At 40.3% G+C, this 14865-nt stretch overlaps 1 pseudogene; it reads left to right on the forward strand.

Annotated features, from left to right (window-relative positions):
* Positions 1 to 11411: 11411 nt before the first annotated feature.
* LOC102435936 lies at positions 11412 to 12021 on the forward strand (annotated as a pseudogene).
* The last annotated feature ends 2844 nt before the right edge of the window (positions 12022 to 14865 follow it).

Raw genomic sequence — 14865 nt, forward strand, 5'->3', positions numbered from 1 at the left:
AAAGTCTGAGGGAGGTTCTGACAGCAGTGGGAAATCATTGTTGTTGGTTAGGCCACCAACAGTGCCTGCCACAGAAGCACAAGGGAGTGACAAAGAACCTAGATTTGAAGGTGGGCACCTATGGTAGGCAAAATAATGGCCCCCAAAGATGCCCATGCCCTAATACTAAGAACCGGTGAATATGAGATAATTCTGGCTTATGCTGGTAGAATGCGTGTAATCACATAAGCCCTTAAAAGTCCAAGAAAGGCAGTGGAGAGGAAGTCAGACTTTGAAGCATGAGAAGGATTTGACATGCCATTGCTGACTTGCATATTGGAGGAGTCATATATCAAGGAAATGAGGACCTCAATCCTATAAACATGAGGAACTGAATTCTGCCAATAACCTGAATGAATCTGGAAGCAGATTAATCCCCAGAGCCTCCAGAAAGGAATGCAGCCCTGCCCCCATAAGATACTAAGCAGAGAATCCAGCCAAGCCCACCTGGACCTCTGACCTTCAGTGCTGCAAGATCATAGATGGACATGGCTGTTAACAGCTAAATATATGGTAATTTGTTACAGCAGCAATAGAAACCAAAACAGGATCCCAAATGAAACTATATCCATGCTGTGACTTTAAGAATTAGGAGGAATTACCAGGTAAGGGGAATAACATTAGCACAAATCTGGAAGAGAGAAAGACATGTTTGGAACCAGTAAAAAGCTCCTTTCAGCTGAAGCAGTGTGGGGGAAGGAGGAGGAAAAGAGAAAGAAAATAAGGACGGAGAGATAAGTAGGAACTAAATCAGTTGGGTCCTCAAATGTCAAGCTTTGGGCTTCATTATGATGGCAACTGGAAGCCATGGAAGGGTTTTAAGGAGAGAAGTAATGAGGTCAGATTTCTGTTTTTACCAGATCACTCAAGCTGCTATATGGAGAACTGACTGAGAAGTGGCAAGTTGATCAGGTAAAGGGCACAGTAATGGTACAGATGAAAGATTATGACAGTTTGGACTGGAAAATTGACACGACTTACTGAATGAACATGAGTGGTAAGAGAGAGAAGAATCAAGAATGAAGCCTATTCATTTTCATTCATTCATTCATTCAACACATCTTTATTAGCACCTTTCATAGTACATGGTCCAAGGACTGAGCTAGACACAGGATATTACCTCAGCAAAAATGGACATGGTCCCTACTTACATGGAACTTAGAGGGTTCTGACTTGATCTTGATCACTGGTGGTACCATTCACTAAGAGAGGAGGAGCAGGTTTAAATGGAGAAAAACAAAGATGAGAGAAAAATAAAGTTAACGAGTTCCACTTTGTATCTGTGGACATACATATGAAACAGCCAATGGAGATTGGATGTATGGCTCTAGAACCCATGAGTGAAATTTGGGCTGGAGATAAGGAGCTGGTGATGACTAGTATATACAAGAAAATTACCTTCACTCAGAACAATGCCTATGAGGAGAGAGGTTAAGAATTGGGATTCCCTCCACCTTTTTGTCTGGGGACAAACCCTGAATGCAAGACTAAAAACTGGGACGGACTGTCTTCTTGTTCAAGTCAAACTGGCTGAGCCTGGCACCAAGAAGCCCAGAGGTGCTCAATAAAGGTTAACTGAATGAAGGAATGACTCAAGAAGGCAAGGAAATGAAGCCCAGGGGGTAATTATCTCTCAGATTATTTGCTATAAAATGGAGAAAACATTTGTTCCCTCCTTTTCTTAAGCAGCTCCACTGCCCCAGAATGAAGTCTCCCATGATTCAGATGCCCAAGTTTAATCCCAAATTTTCGCTTAAATTACTTGCTCACTTTCAAAATGGAATCTCTCCTTGGATGATTAGCACTCCTGTCTTGAGAGGATTAAGACATTTGGTGCTTCTAAATAAACAGACATTTGATATCACCAGGCTGGGGTGGGTTGTGAAGTCATGGGTGGTAAGGAAACAGGATGTGATAGTCACATTGTACTTGACTATTTTTCATCCCTGGAATTTATATATGAGGTATAGAGAGAAACTAATCGAAGGTAGCCATTTCACATCCCATAAGAAACATATGGTATTGGAAGCCAGGAAAAGATGTATAGTGAGATGTACAGAAATATGCCAGTGACAGACTGCAGAGGAAGTAACTCACTCTTCCATTTACTAGCTGTGTGACCTAAGGCAAGTTACTTACCCATTCTGTGCATCAATTCTCTCAGCTATAAATTGGAACCACTAATAGTACCTATTGCAAAAGATTGAAGTGAAGATGAAATGAGATAATGCATGTGGAGAGCTCAACATAGGGCCTTACATGTTGTAAGTTCTCAATAAATGTTAACTAATGTATTAGTTTCCTAGGGCTAACACAAAGTTCCTAAGTAGTACACAAAGTTCCCTTATAACTATTACCCAGATTCCTAATGTAAACATCATCCATCATCATAGTGCAATTATCTGAACCAGGAAATTAACATTGGTACAATAACATTAACTAATCCACAGACCTTATTCAAATTTTGCCAATGGTCCCACCAATGCTTTTGTGTGTGTGTTTTTGGTTTTTGGCCAATCCAGGATCCAACATTGCTTTTGGTTTCATGTCCCAGGAAACATCCCTCCAATCTAAGACAGGTCCTTGGTCTTCCTTAATCATTCATTATCTTGACATTTTGTTTTTATCTTGACATTTTTTGAAGAGCAGCAATCAGTTCTTTTGTGAAATGTCCTTCAATTTGGGTTTGTCTGATGTTTCCTCATGATTAAATTCAGGTTCTGCATTTTTGGCAAAAATCCCACACAAGTGATATTGTGCCCTCCTCAGTGAATCTTATCGGGAGGTTTGTAGATTCTGTGTCCCAAGACTGATGGTATTAACTTGGATCACTTAGTTCAGGCGGTATCCACAGGTTTCCCCACCGTAAAGCTACTATTTTTCCCTTTGGAACTGATCTATCTTGGCACACCAACCCTGCTGAGGCGGCTGGCCGACCTGGCTCCCTTCCCCTTTCTCGCTCTAATGGAGGCAGGGAGAACACTGGGCAGCCCATGGGAGAGGACCAATCTGAACTTCTGCACTGCCCCCAACTCCACGAGCACCAAATGGGACTTGGCCTGCTTCAGATTCCCCCAGAATTCAGCCAGAGAGATCCCACAAGTGGGTGAAAAATTGTAGGAGAGCAGACTTAGAAAATAAAACACCTAATCAAGTACATAAACATTATTGATTATGTGCCAAACACTTTGAGACCTCTATGATCTGTACAACTAATCCTTATAGGACAGTTCTTGGAGATAAAGCAATACCAACAATATTTGATCTTACCAGTCACTTGTACAATCTACATAGTACACACAGAAAACGAATAAAAGAACTGAATGAGCTGTAACCGGTTTGGCTCAGTGGATAGAGCGTCGGCCTGCGGACTGAAAGGTCCCAGGTTCGATTCCGGTCAAGGGCATGTACCTTGGTTGCGGGCACATCCCCAGTGGGGGGTGTGCAGGAGGCAGCTGATCGATGTTTCTCTCTCATCGATGTTTCTAACTCTCTATCCCTCTTCCTTCCTCTCTGTGAAAAATCAATAAAATATATTTAAAAAAAAAAAAAAACTGAATGAAATCAGGATACTGAAATGGAAAAAATTTGACAAAACTTCTGAGCAGGAACTAAAAACATACAGAGATTAACAACAGCAATGCTCAGAACCCCAATGCAGAAGAAGGTGGTGAAGAAGAGGATGAGGACATTTTACCTTTAATTCTTGAAGAGAAGGAAAAAAGAATACTTAAGATCTTTATTTGAAATTTTGATTCTTATGGGGAAAACAAAACATGTATGGACGAACATGAAGCTGATGAAATCCGAGGTTTCTTTACTCCTGATAAATTTCAAGCACTGAGATTCTGAGAAAGTGCTTTGAGACAACAGCAGTCAACACACTGTTCTGTTAAAAAAAACATGACAGAAATAGATGCTAGAGATCTGTGACAGCTGCATTCAGGAGGAAACCCTCAGGCAAGTGAGAGACTCACTTATTTTCGTTTATTACAAGGACAGAGCACCTGCCCAGTATGGTGAGGTTTGTTGACGAATCTCATAACCTGAGAGAGGAATTTGTGGACTTCCTGCCTTAGGATGCTGATGCCGAAATTTTAACTATGAAATTTCAAACCATGATAACTGAGAAGAGAGGATTATACATGGAGTATTATTGTGGCCAGGTTTACATTGTGTCCAGTGGATTTTCTTCTAACATGAGAATTGTTGCTTCTTGATTTTTAGAGAAATATCCCCAAGCTGTCTACACACTCGCCCCTTCCTGTGCCTTAAATATGTGGTTGGCAAAACTGGTGTCTATCATGGGAGTATCTGTTGAATTAGGAACAATTCAGGAAGTTGGTTCTTTTTTCCATCTATCACCACAAACTGCTTTTAGAGCTTTACAATGTAATTTCTGTCCTCTTTCAGAACAATGAAGGAAGGGGTCAAGAACTGAAGGAAATTTGCCATTCTCGGTGGACAGGCAGGCATGGTGCTTTTGAAATTTTAGTGGGCCTCCTACAAGCACTTGTTTTATGTTTAGATGATATAAATAGTGACACAACTATAAGATGGAATAACTGTATAGCAGACTGAGCATTTGTACTCTATAGTGCAGTAACTGATTTTGATGACATTGTTATCATTGTCATTCTTAAAAATGTTCTATCTTTTATAAGAGCCTTTGGGGAAAATCTCCAGGGGCAGACTTCTGATGTCTTCTTTGCAGCCAGTAGCTTGACTGCAGTGCTGCATTCGCTAAATGAAGTGATGCAAAACATTGAAGTTTATCATGAATTTTAGTTTGAGGAAGCCACTAATTTGGCAACCAAACTTGATATTCAGATGAAGCTCCCTGGGGAAATTTTGCAGAGCTCAGCAAAGGAACCTGGAATCTCAGCTGACCTCTGAGGGTTACTCTAAAGAAGCTCTAAGTGTTCCAACAGTGGAGCACATCATTCAGGAACTTAAAGACAGGTTCTCAGAACAGCATCTCAGAGCTCTTCAATGCTGATCTCTGGTACCCTGTCATGGTACAGCTCAAATTCAATACATCGGAGGAGCACCATGCTGACATTTACAGAAGCAACCCACCTTATCCTGGTACACTCTCAGCTGAGCTTCATTGTTGGAGAATCAAGTGGAAAAACACAGAGGGAAAGACAGAGCGCTTCCACCCACCATTTATGAAGCCCCCAACCTGCCAGACATCAAGTTTTTTGCCAATGTTTATGCATTGCTGAAAGTCCTATGTATTCCTCCTATGATGAACGTTGAGAAGGAACATTATGAAAATGGGTGAATCATCTCAAAGCATACCTGAGGAATACTTTGACAGGCCAAAGGTCAAGTAACTTAGCTTTGCTTAACAGAAATGTTGATATAAAACATGATTTGGATTCAATGGTGGACACATATATCAAACTCTATACGATTAAGTTAGAACTTCTACAGATAATTCAGAAACCATCAAAAATACATGGGAGACTTTTAAAATGGGTTTTCTATTTGATATTGAAAAAAATCTGTGAGAAATTTGAAAACATCTTATAGAAAACTTATAAGGTATATGTAAACCACTGAACCACTGAATATGCTGAGTAGATTAGCCATTGATAATCTGCCTGTTTAAATGGCGCCCAATTGAACTTTCATGCTTTGGAGAGCTAACTGTTCTTCTAGAAAACAGCAATGAAAGTGCCATGTCACATTTCTGTGTGATCTCTGCTAATGGCACTTTGCAATTGTTTTAGAAAAGTCATTTTAGACATAACATTTATTATTACTGGATCCAGTTGTCATGGACTGAGTTATCAGTTCTTTGTAGAAATAAATTTTGAGGAGGTGTGGGAGGAAGGAATACATATTATAAAATCTTATCATGAAGCTCACAACTAACCTTTGACTAGCAGGAGTATTGAGTATGCTGTGAAAAATCTGTAATGGGCAGTTAAGGGAATTACCAGACAGTGAAAGAAACATGTGAGTTTGCCAAACAAGGATTTCAGTGTCAATTTTGTCTTTATTCAAAGATCTTAAAGGAACAAGTTGCAGTTAAAGATTGAATGGAAGAACCTACCATTGTTGTTCCACATCTGGATGTTGCTCTTTGTATTCCTTTATTTTTGAACCTATATCTTCAGAAGCTTTTTAGCAGGTATATGTCAAACACTTCTCCTTCATGGTTCAAGACAGGGTCAGAGACAACAGATAATGACAACCCGTTTGTCTGTTTATTCTGTCTTTTTCCATGACTGTATCTACTGCCTCATCTTGATTTATAAGCAAAACTTGGAAAACCTACAAAAATACATTTTGTGGTTATCTAGGAATAATACAGAAAATATTGCCATTATTTTTGGTGAAGAAAGCCAATCCTATAGAATAAAAGGGTAATATGCAAATCGACTGAACAGCGGAACAACCGGTCGCTATGATGCGCACTGACCACCTGGGGGCAGACGCTCAACACAGAAGCTGCCCCCTGGTGGTCAGTGCACTCCCACAAGGGGAGCACCACTCAGCCAGGAGCTGGGCTCACGGCTGGCACAGTGCAGTGGCAGTGGCGGGAGCCCCTCCTGCCTCCGTGGCAGCGCTAAGGATGTACGACTGACAGCTTAGGCCCGCTCCCCATGGGGGCTCCTGGACTGTGAGAGGGCATAGGCCGGGCTGAGGGAACCCCCAGTGCATGAATTTCATGCACTGGGCCTCTAGTTATATAAAGTTTATTTTAGTGTAAATAAAATATGAATTTTGTTTTTAAAAAAGAACTATTATATCTTGTTGGAGAGATACTTTGAGACTATGTTCATATCCTCTTCATCATCATACTTTTATACATGTTTTATCACATATATTGATGATACTTGCCTGAAACATTTTGCATAATGGTGATTTTTTTTATTTTCATCATTCTTTCTATGCTCATTAATTTGAATTCTACCATAAAGAAGCCTTTCCCTTATTTCTATATTCTTCTTTTAAAAATCCCTAAATTTTAAGTTAAGTCCTTGGTATCTGATACTTGGGTCTGTCCAGTTCTGAGGTATTCACTTATGTGCCTGCATAATGAAAAAAAACCACCTTTATTTTGCATTTAAACCTTGTGATTTTAGTTCCCATTAATAGAATCTTTGAGGGAAGAGTATGCTAAACGCTTTGCGGGGTAGAGAGAACATTTAAATTATTCAAGAGAACTGCTTTTATACAATTTGGCTGTACTCGCTTACACATAAAAATTAATGCTAATTGGATATAATTTCCATCTATTCATTAAAACAAATCCCAAGCATTCCAGAAGTCCTTAGCCTAATGTTATTCCAGGCACTTGAAAACCAAATTGCTCTCTTAAGAAAGAAAAGTATGACTTTGTCTTTTATGCAAACACTTATTCCCACTAATGGTGGGGCCTTCTCGCTCCTCTTTCCCAGCTACCCTCCTCCTCCCTTTCCTTCTCTTCATCCATCAGGCATTCATTCAACAACCACTTCCTGAGAACCTACTGTGCACCTGCCTCTTCTCTAAGTGCTGGGGCCAAAGCAGTGAACAAAACAAACCTGAACCTCTGCCCTATTGAGCACCCAGTTTCATGGGGTGACGTCAACTACACACAAAATGACAAATGCTGTCAGTGGGGGCTGCTCTGAAGAAACATGAGGCAGAGGAAGGGAAGAGAGATTCTCGGGGAGGGGAGCCTCTCATTCAGATGGCATGCGCAGGGAAGACCTCACGTGAGGAAGATGAGGTAAGAGTTGGCAGACAGCTGAAAGACATGAGGGAGAACATTCCAGGAAAAGGAACAGCAAGTGCCAACTTCTATTTTAGGGGCCATAATTGGGTCACATGTGCTAGGGGGAGGGGCTGCTGTATGTTTGTCCCCAAACTGGCCCTCTTTACTATATACACATAGCCTTCTCTTGCTAACTCTTAGGCTTTCAGTGCCTCCCAGTTTACCTCCCCACCCCACTTAATTTTTTTTTAGTTTTTTCTATTACAATCAACATATAATATTATATTAGTTTCAGGTGTACAACAGAGTGACTAGACATTTATATACCTTCGGAAGTGATCACCTCGATAAATCTAGTACCCATCTGACACCATATATAATTATTATAATATTATTTTTTTAATATGTTACAATATTATTTATGTGTAGTTCTGAATATCTTTCCTTACCTGAAAGAACACACACACACACACACACATATGAGATTAAGAGACTGAGACTCTTTTTTTGATGAGTGGCAGCTGACAGTTTTTAAGCCTCAACCTTTCCTTTTACTTTCTGTCTCATCCACATAGAAAATGTGGCTACTCCCTCCTTTGGTACATTAGAAACAAATTTTGAGCCCTGGTGAGTGTGGCTCAGTTGTTTGGGTATCGTCCTGTGCACCAAAAGGTTCGATTCCCAGTCAGGGCACATGCCCAGGTTGCAACTCGATCCCCAATAAGGAGTGTGCAGGAGGCAAGGCAGCTGATTGATGTTCCACTCTCATATCAATGTTTCTCTCTCTCCCCCTCCCTTCTTCTGTCTCTAAAATTAAAAAAAATATATTTTTTAAGAACCAAATTTTGAATAAAGGTTAATAATACACACACACACACACACACACACACATACCTTTGCACTGTTCAATACTATAAGAACTAGCACGTGTGGCTACTGAGCACTTGAAATGTGGTGAGAGGTGCTAATACAAACTGGGTTTCAAAGACAGTATGAAAGAATGTAAAATGTCCCATTAATATTTATGTCAGTTATATGTTGAAATGGTATTTTGCATATATTAAGTTAAAGAACTATTAAAATTAATTTTCCCATTTCTTTTAACCTTTTTTAATGTGGGCACTAGAAATTTTTAAATTACATGTGTGGCTCACATTTATGCTTCACCTTATCTTTCTGTTGGGCAGCACTAATATATACCAAGGTACTAGCAATGGGTATATCTTAGGGTGTTTTTCTCTAAATACCTTTCTTTTGGCTTCTCTATATATTTTGAAAATGTATTTAAAAATAAAAAGACACTTTCATGCAGTTGCTGTCAGTGGAGGTGGGAAAGACAGTTTGGGGGTTGGAAAAAGAGAGACTGGCCCTGATCAAAAAGTTCAGAAAATGAAAATATTTTCCAATCAATCGTATTTCTAAAACTAAAGTCCATTCTCTCATGCCCTGTGAGGGACAGGCAACATCTCTGTAAGCTTTGGAGGGAATGACTTTCCCTCAATTATAACATTTTATTTCTTTTTGAGAGAGGCCTACCCCAAAACTCTGCTATCTTCCTGTCCTTGGATCTGACTTCACCTCACCCTCTTCCTTACTATATTAGGCCCTCCTATAATGCACCCCTCACAAATAAAGGCATTATTTGTTTAATGCCTTTAATCTTGAATTTGCTTAATCTTTAGCTGTAAGCTCCATAAAGAAATAGACCATATCTGTCTTGTTCACTTGGCACTTAACACAATGTCTGATACCTATGACCTCAATAAATGGCTGAATAACTTTTCACTACAGAAACATACAAGTACACTTAATATCGGTAGAAGGAAGCTTATTGTTGGTAATTGTTATTATTGGTAAAAATTAAATGTCCACCAATAGGGAAAGAGCTGAGTACATTAAAGTATCTCTGTAATGTGGAATAAAGTGCCTAAGCAAAACAATCAAAGAAAATCTCTTGCAATTCATTTCAAAGTAGTTAGCTATTACTCATGAATTATGTCCTGCCTTAGAAAATCAATGACATTGCCTTTCTTCCATATCACATAGATAACTGACTTGATACTATCCTTTGAGAGACTCAAGTTCAAAACTTAAACTTCTTTATATTCCAATGAGTTCTTACAAGGGTCTCCACAATTCAGAATTATAAGCATTTATCAGGATATCCATTGGTTATCACCAATGAGCATCACCATCATCGTCACTGACATTTATGAAGGCACCATGCAAACATTTGATATATATTATTTCACTGTTATACCAGCTTTACAGATTAGGCTCAGGAATTGGGGCAGAGAGATCATAAAATAAATCTCAGTAATTCTACCTCCTGGTGCTCACCTTTGTGTAATCCCCTCCCCTGACTGTGGGAAGGACCTGTCGCTTGCTTCTAATGGAATAAGGCAAATGTGATGGGATGTCACTTCCACGTTTGCTTCCTGTTATATAAGACAGTCTGCTTTAGCTACATGGAGTAGGAGACTCGCCTGCCCGTTTGAGGAGGTAAGCATCCATACTAGAGCAGCTCAGTGAATGGAATTGTGAAAAGCTTCTAAAAATCCGAGGACAGCTGACAGCCACCAAAAAGTAGGAGGTCTTCATACAATCATACAGCCTTAAGGAAAGGAATTCTGCCAACAACCTAAATGAGTTTAGAAGCAAATTCTTCCCCAGTCAAGCTTCCAGATGAAACCCAGTCTGACCAACAGCCTTGGGAGACCCTGACCAGAGGCTCCAACTAAGCCATGTTCAGACTCTTACCATAGAAACCATGTGATAATAAAAGGGACCTGGCATATATGGCATACTGTTCTTAATATGTTTGCTCACCTTCTTGGCGCTATGTGTTTTAACCGAGGTTACAGCCACAGAAGTTGTGGAACTGGATATCTAGCCCAGGTCTGCCAACTCCCAAGTCCATGTCCATAAAGGCCACACCCTGCCCTGCTACTCCCAAGTGGTGCAGTCAAATATATGCTTCAGACTCCGCTGTCATGAATCTCATTACAGTTGGAAGCGTTTAATGAAGCAAGTGTTAAAAATAAAGACATTAAATCAGTGCATGTTTTATGACTTGTTTATAAATTCATTAAATTCATGCCGAAACCGGTTTGGCTCAGTGGATAGAGCATCGGCCTGCGGACTGAAAGGTCCCAGGTTCGATTCCGGTCAAGGGCATGTACCTGGGTTGCGGGCACATCCCCAGTAGGAGATGTGCAGGAGGCAGCTGATCGATGTTTCTCTCTCATCGATGTTTCTAACTCTCTATCCCTCTCCCTTCCTCTCTGTAAAAAATCAATAAAATATATTTTAAAAAATAAATAAATAAATAAATAAATAAATTTACATCTGTCAGATCTATACTAAGTTCAGAAGTTTACTTTGGACCTGGAATACAAAATAGAAATTTGGTCTCTGCTTCCAGAAGCTTTCAACTATATCTAAAAATAACCATATGGGCCAATTCAAGCACAAAGAGCCACTGAGATCTAGCCACTCTTGTACATATATTTCATCAGTACACATGGACATGGACAAATGCCTGACAGGAAGTACATCAGAATGTTAACCTCTAGGCGGTGAGATTGTGATTCTTAAAAGTTATTTGTCTTTCCTAACTAATAGAAATAGCCTTTAAAAATAAAAAGAATTGGCCCCTCTCTGTCTTCTCTGCACTGGGAGCAGTTCCCCTCATCCCCTGAAAATGTATGCCTGCACCAAGTTTGTCTCCACCCTCTCCTTGGTCAGGAGCACCTCTCAGCTGAGCCGGTCAATGCTGAAAGGACCAAAGACACTGACAGATGAGAGCCTCAGCAGCTTGGCAGCCCCACATTCCCTGACCTCGCTTATTTCTAGCTGCAGCTTCCAAACCAGTACCATTTCAAGGGACACTGACATCGCAGCCAAGTTCATTGGGGCTGGGGCTGCCACAGTAGGAGTGGCAGGCTCTGGGGCTGGAATTGGGACTGTGCTTGGGAGCCTCATCATTGGTTATGCCAGGAATCCTTCTCTGAAGCAACAGCCCCTCTCCTACGCCATTCTGGGCTTTGCCCTCTCAGAGGCCATGCGGCTCTTTTGCCTGATGGTGACCTTTCTCATCCTCTTCGCCATGTGAAGGAACTGTCTCCTCCTCCCATAGTTCTTTTTCCCATGTCTTGTCTGCCCTGTATGTTCCTTTTCCTATACCTCCCTAGGAAGCCTGGGGAAAGTGGTTGGCTCAGGGTTTGACAGAAGGAAGACAAATAAATACTGTATTAATAAGAAAAAAATTAAAAAATAAAAATAAAAAGAATCAAGCATAGCTATTACAGATCTTTTAAATCATTAAGTCTAACAACTAATCAGATAAAAGAGTGTTTACAGTATATGGACTGTAAACATATTTCCTCTTAAAATTTAGTAGTATCTGCACAAGTTCTTGAGTGCCCCTTCATTATTTAGCCCTCAGTATAAATTCCGCTTATTTTTTGTTTTTGCTTCAACTATTTCACAAACACTATAGCAGTGCATGTTCTGAAAGATCCAACTATAACGCAGCACCTTTAAATCCGTTTGCATGAGATGAGCCCCCAGAACGCTGGAGGAATGAGTTCAATAGACTGGGAGTTGAGGAAACATCTGACAGGAGAATTTAACCACAAACCTAGGGCATACATTGCAGGCCCATTAAATATTGGGGGAGGAGTGGCAATATATTGAGAGAACACAAATGCAAAATATTCCATAAGTGTTTTCAGCTGCCCATATATGAAATAGCTAGACGGGATGTTCTCACTGCAGCACACACCGCCCCCCGGAAGAGAAATGAAAGAGGCATTTGATGTGTCCTCCTGAGTGCACAAATCTAGAGCTCTTCCCCATGCTGTCATCCATGCATGCTCACACTGGACACTTCATCCTGCCTCCAGCCACTGGACAGGAGGGTTAGCTGGAATCAGAGGGCTTGTTCACTTTGGGTGAAGGTGGGGTGAGAAAGACTCTTTATATGTTGACTTTGACGTGTTGAATTTTCTATTCTTCAAATTAAAACTCTTACCAAGTGGTGAGGCGCAGAGGGCTGAGTTTGTCATGCACAGTCCCACAGCTGTATACTCTATAGGGCAGGGATCAACACCTGGCACCTCACAAAGTGTCTGGCACATCACAGGGGCTCAACAGGTAGTTGGGAAATGATGCAATGAAAAAATGAAAACTTCACTTTGAAAACCTCTCACCTCGATTAAATCAATAGCCTAACTGTTCCTGTCCTTTCTACTTTTGCCCCTCTAAATCCATTCTCCACAAAAGAACCAGAGTGATCTTTAAAAAAAAAAAATCAGGTTCTAAAATTAGATCATAGTAATAGTTGCTGAACTCTGTAAATATACTAAAAACTATTGAAATGCAAGTGGGTTAATCATATAGTATGTAAATTATATCTCACTAAGTCTGTTAAAAAATTAGTTATTCCCCTACTGGTTCCCCCCATTTCATTTAGAATTCACTAGGTTTACTTATTGTTACCTGCAAAATCCTACCTACCCCCTGGGCTCTACCATCCTCTCCATGCTCAACTCCCACCAGGCACCAATTACCTCCCACTAGTCCCTACATCTGCCTACCTCGTTCCTGCCTTCAGGTCTTGCACTTGCTCCTAGCTCTACTCCCAACAATCTTCTCCATAATATTCTGAATGATGTCTCTTATCATTCAGGTCCTCCTACTTATCTCATGCCATTGTGAATCACCACCCTACTACTCCTGTCACCCCAATCACTTCCTATCATATTTTCATAGTTCTTCTTATTCTTTGAAAATTACCTTATTAGGTTTTTTTTCTTTCTTGTTTCCCTTCCTTGAATACAGTATAAGCTCTGTGAGGGTAGAAAAAATCTCATTGTGTTTATCTATGAAGAACAGTGCCTTGAGATATATAATAGGTCCTAACAAATCTAATGCTGACTGCCTGCTTCCTGCATAGACAATTTATTCTGCCAAGTCCATCAGAAAAAGAAATAACATTTAGCTTAGTTTATCTTAACAATTTTAAAAAATGTTTTAAAAAACTCATTGCTTTGGAATGATTTTTTATTTCTTACATGGCATGGCAAAATTAGCACACTTCTACCTGGGAACAGCTAATTTCCAGAGTTAGAAGATTAAAATAATGTTAATATTCCACTATATTTCAAACATATGCACTTTGGGAGGGGAGTTGGGGGGGGCGGGGGGAGACGGTGACAGGTATTCCAGTCCAGAGGCCCCTGAGGCCCGAAAGGTTGGCGACCGCCTGGACCATAAGAAGTATTTCCTCATTCATTTTCCTTGCTTTATAAAACTTTTAAAAAGCCAAGGTAGTATTTGTAAAATATAGACTTCATCAAGAAAAGCTTTCCTCTTAATACTGTCCTCTTAGTAATTATAAGTAAAACCTTCCAGTTTTGTTTTGTTTAAAAAAAAAAAAAAAAGGAAACGTCTCCTATAGGTATTATTACCCCAATAACTGATTTTTTCATAAAGGACAGGACAGGCTACTAGATATCAAACTGCCCTCTACATCAAAGATTAAACAATGTTTTGCAGGTTTTGGGTTGCACATACTTGATGAGGCACAAGCTGTTTGAAGGTGTGGAACAATTCTTCACTCATCCCTCCCTGTCTTCGAGGGACATGTTCCGAGACCCCACCCCGTGGAGGCCTGAAACCACGAACAGGACCGAACCATCTATCTATACCCTTTGTTTTTTCCCTAAACATACATAATGATGATAAAGCTTAACTTATAAATGAGGCACAGTTAGAGATTAACAACTGGCAATAAGTTAGGACAATTGTAACAATATATACTACAATAAAACTTAAGGGACGCGCTTGCTCTCTCTTCTCAAAATACCTAATTATATTGTACTCACCCTCCTCGGACGATGACTCCAGGCCGACCGCACGAGATGAGTGACGTGAGACGAGGTGAATGACGTAGGTTGGGACGAAGCGCTAGGCGACTACTGACCTTCTGACGATAATCAGGATCCTCGAGCCATGATGATGTCATGTTTCCCACCCCCACATTTAAAGCCTTTTCCATAACTACGCACTTATTAAGCACTGCGGTCCTACTGTTTGCCGTTTGAGGG

This window comes from Myotis lucifugus, unplaced genomic scaffold, assembly GCF_000147115.1.
Source record: "Myotis lucifugus unplaced genomic scaffold, Myoluc2.0 scaffold_56, whole genome shotgun sequence".
Lineage (NCBI taxonomy): Eukaryota > Metazoa > Chordata > Mammalia > Chiroptera > Vespertilionidae > Myotis > Myotis lucifugus.